The sequence below is a fragment of the Oryzias latipes genome, chromosome 3, assembly GCF_053564925.1.
Source record: "Oryzias latipes strain Hd-rR chromosome 3, Olatipes_Hd-rR_3.1".
NCBI lineage: Eukaryota > Metazoa > Chordata > Actinopteri > Beloniformes > Adrianichthyidae > Oryzias > Oryzias latipes.
Window position 1 is genome coordinate 4,871,977 of NC_136239.1, and position 4,822 is coordinate 4,876,798.

Below are 4,822 nucleotides of genomic sequence, written 5' to 3' on the forward strand. Positions count from 1 at the left end.
CACATTAAACGTGACTGTCCAAGTTGGAAGTACAAGGCCAAAAAGAAGACTCATAAGGCTAAAAGCATGACATATGACGATGCAGAAGGTGAAAGCGCTTTTGTCACCAAAGAGGCAAATCCAAATGACACACCACAACAGTTTGAATGGTTGATAGATTCTGGTGCATCAAAGCACATGACATGTGATAACAACATTCTTCAAGATTACCAGCAGTTCACGGAAGCACAGTCTGTGAAGCTCGGTGACGGCAGGGTGGTTGATGCCCTGGGAATGGGAAACGTCAATCGGAAAATGACTTTCAAAATAAGTGATGTAAAAGACATCACAATGTATGATGTGCTGTATGTTCCAAAGCTGTTGGGGAATTTATTTTCAGTGGGAGCAGCCACCAAGAAAGGCAACACAGTGCAGTTCCGGAAGTCTCACTGTTACATACGTGGAAAAAATGGAACTCTTCAAGGAATGGGAACACGAAGAGCTGATGGACTTTATCAGCTGGATGGTAAAAAGGACTTACAAGTTTGTCATAATGCATCAGTAGCAGCCAGCTTATGGCACCAGCGGCTGGGCCACACTACCAAGCTAAAAGAACTAAAAGATCTGGTGAACGGAGTGGACTTCACAGAAACAGAGGTTTCTTTCTGTGAGGGATGTGTTGAAGGAAAACTGTCTAAGCAGCCATACAAGTCGATTGGAGGAATTCGTTCCAAACACAGAATGCAGCTGATTCATAGTGATGTCTGTGGTCCCATGCAGACTGAATCCATTGGTGGAGCAAAATATTTTGTAACATTTATTGACGATTACTCCAGATGCTGCAAAGTGTACTTCCTGAAACACAAGAATGAGGTGTTAACCAAATTCAAAGAATTTGAAAGAACATTCACAAATGAATGTGGACAAGCTGTTAAAAGACTCAGAACAGACAATGGGGGTGAGTACACATCAAGAGAGTTTCAAGAATATTTGAAAGCTCAAGGCATCCAACATGAAGTGACTGTACCTCACTCACCACAGCAAAATGGTGTTGCAGAGAGGAAAAACAGGACTTTAGTTGAAGCAGCTAGAAGTATGCTTTCACATGCTAAGTTGCCAAAATTGTACTGGGCAGAAGCTGTAGCCACAGCAGCATACATTCAAAACAGGCTGCCTACATCTCTACTGAAGACACCCTATGAGAGATGGTGTGGAAAAAAACCTGACATGAGTCACATGAGGGTGTTTGGATGCATTGCTTATGCACATATTCCAGATGAAAAAAGACAAAAACTGGACAAAAAAGCTATGAAGCTTCGCTTTGTAGGCTATGCAAACAACGCTAAGGGTTTTCGCCTATATGATGAAGAGAAAAGAAGGATTTTAATCCGCCGGGACATCATTTTCAATGAAACAAACTTTGACTGGAAACAGGGACCAGAAGAGCCCCACCCAGAGAATGAAGTAACTGTGGACACAAATGACATTGAAACAGAGAATGAAGCCACTGCTGATGATGATGTCAGAAAAAGTGACAGAATCAAAAAGGCTCCAAAGAGATATGGATACGACGAGTTTGCTGATGCAGTTGTTGTAGATCATCACGCAAATATGTGTTGTGTGACAGAGCCACTCACAATGAAAGAAGCTCTGAGTCCAAATGCAAAAGAATGGCAGGATGAAGCTGATTTGAAATATGAGTCGCTGCTCGAAAATGAGACATGGGATCTAGTGGACTTACCAAAAGACAGAAAAGCTGTAGGTTCAAGATGGGTGTTCAAAGTCAAGCATCATAGTGATGGAAGAGTAGAGAGATACAAGTGCAGACTTGTCGCCAAAGGCTACTCACAGTTGTATGGTGATGACTACGATGAGACATTTTCACCAGTGGTACGTTTCAGCTCTATTCGTACATTGCTGTCTTTTGCAAATCAAAACAATCTGCCTGTTCATCAGATGGACGTTGTAACTGCATTTCTAAATGGACACTTGGAAGACGAAATCTATATGGAGCAACCAGAAGGATACATCAAACCAGGACAGGAACACCTGGTGTGCAAACTAAAAAAATCAATCTATGGACTGAAGCAATCTCCTCGTTGCTGGAGCAAAGCCTTCATAGAGTTTATGATGGAACTTGTTTTTAAACAGAGCACATCAGATCCCTGTGTGTTTGTGAGATCAAGACAGGAGCTTGAGATCCTTGCAGTTTATGTGGATGATCCCATTCTGATAACAGAGTCAACTGAGACCATGAACAAGTTGAAGGCAGCTCTCAAGAAGCGCTACAAGATGAAGGACATGGGTGAGCTGTCCTACATCCTGGGCATCTCTGTGGTTCAAGACAAAGAGAAGAACTGTGTTTTTCTACATCAGAAGAATTATATTGAAGCCATACTTAAGAAATATGGGATGGAAAATGCTAATCCTGTAGCAACTCCTGCTGATACCAACGTGAAACTGAAAAAAGTGATGGTGTTAGTAAACCAGTACACCAACAAAACTATCAGTCAATGGTGGGAAGTTTGCTGTATGCTTCAATAGCCACACGACCAGACATAGCTCAAGCTGTGAATGCTGTGTCAAAGTTCAATGCAGATCCCAATACTGCTCATCTGACTGCCGTGAAGAGGATTCTTGGATATTTGAAAGGGACAGTGAATCTTACCCTTAAATGTGAACAGTCAGACTCTGGATCTTTCATTGGATTTTAAGATGCGGATTGGGCTGGTGAGCAAGATGACCGAAGAAAATGTAAGAAAATGAATATGAAGATAAGATGTAAAGGAAAGGAGATAATTACGTTTATTAAGGTTACGGGATACTGCAATTGAGTTTGAAGAAAGATATCTGGAATTTAAGTTTTTCTTAAAAACAAACTGTTATAAAGTAGTTTTTGTGAAGAAAAAAAAAGGTTTGTCTTCGAGGTTCTAAATCAGAGGTGGGCACTGAGGGCCGCATTCCTGCATGTTTTCCAGCATACCCTGCTCTGGCATGTTCTAATTGGATGGACACACCTGAACCAGGTAATCAGCCATGAGTAGGGCAAGACTATCTGGAAATCATGCAGACACACCGGCCCTCGAGGCCTGGAATTGCCCACCCCTGTTCTAAATAATGTGAAATTAAGTGGGAGTGTTGTAATACTGTAATTTCACCATTAGGTGTCAGTGTCAGTTGTACTGCTGTTGTTTTTTTCCTACAAAGAGTTAATAAATGAACAAGGTGATTTGTGTCTGAAACTCAACAATAATACAATGATTAGTCAGGCAGACTAAGGCAACTTACCCCAGCTTGTTGCGCCATGGTAATGCAGCGGACCGGTCCAACATCAAAAGGTTTATGAGCGCGTTGATCTTCTGAACTCTGATTGGTTGACTTGCATCTTGGGATACAGACTGCTTAGAAAGATACACCTGACCAAACCTTGAAATCGGGAAAAAGAAGGGCTTATACGTGACTCTGTGACGTAACGGACCGACAAATGTGGCCCGGGAAAGATGCATCCCTTGAATTTGCACATCTGGATCCAACATGGCGGCGTCCATATCACAAAAACATAGTGACTGAATCCACTTCCTTCAGTTTGGATGGGTGAAATCACACTCACTCACTCCAGTTCTCAGATACAGTCAATGGATGTACAATCAGTTTAAACACAGCTAAAGGTGCAAATGTAATATTTCCAATCGTTTGTTTTTGTCCTGATGTAGACACTGAAACTGTTTTTCAGCTGCTTCCGCAGACGTTTGACAGCTTCAGCTCAGGACCTGGTACAGGCCGCTTGAACGTATGCATTTTTTGCATCTTTTGGTTTGTTATCCTGTTGAAAGATCCAAGGACTGTGACTAAAACCAAGCTTTCTGACACCAGGCAGCACATTCTGCTCCAGAATGTACTGGTTGATTGGAAATGTCACCTCCTTTTATTGCCTTTAACATGCTATTGTGTGAATTTCTGTGTCACATCGTCCTTCTGCAGTGCTCTCCATATTCAGAAATGAACACACCATACAGCCCAGAACCTGTAGTCCTCTTTAAAGGGGCAGACGGACAGGTTTCAGATTTGAAACACCTGTGGTGCTGACCAGAGGACAGAGCTGCTCAACAGGTCCTTGTGCTCTTTTAAAGGGGGAACATTTCATATAGTCTAGCCTGTTTCGTTAGTTTTTTTATAAATTTGTCTTCAATTTAATTTTTTTTGAATAGCCCAAAATCACATCAACAGTCGTCACAATGGGCTTTGTGCGGATAAATGTAGGGTTAAGCATAAAATTTAAAGGATCATGAACACACACAGTTCAATAGAAAGATTCTGAACTAAACAGACTAAACTAAACTAGACATCCCTGCTCTTAGACCCTCCTTCACAGTAAGGAAAACTCCTAAAAAAAAACGGATTCCAGAAAAAATGAAGTAACCTCAGGGGTGTCCACATGAAGAAGGGATCCTCCCCCGGGACGGACAGGCAATGCCAGAACTCGTGTCCAACAGATGAGCTTCATTCAGATGGAGTTGGGGGGACGGCTGGGGGTGCGAGACGAGCTGGAGACCAGATCCAGCCTTTTTCTTTCACACCACAGGTTGTAACTCTAAATGAACACATGCAAATGGTCATTTGTCAGTTGTGATTTTATTTGTTGAAACATTTATATACACATTTGTAGAAATTGTTTGACTTTTTTTACCTGTGTATATTAGTTCTTTTCAGCAGAAGGTTTTTACACACAGATGCAGATTTTTGATGCGCACGTTCTCACATTCGATTTTAAAAGTTCTCACATCAAATCTACAAGTTCGTCCATTTTGGAACATTATTACCTTCATAATTATCCAGTCGATGA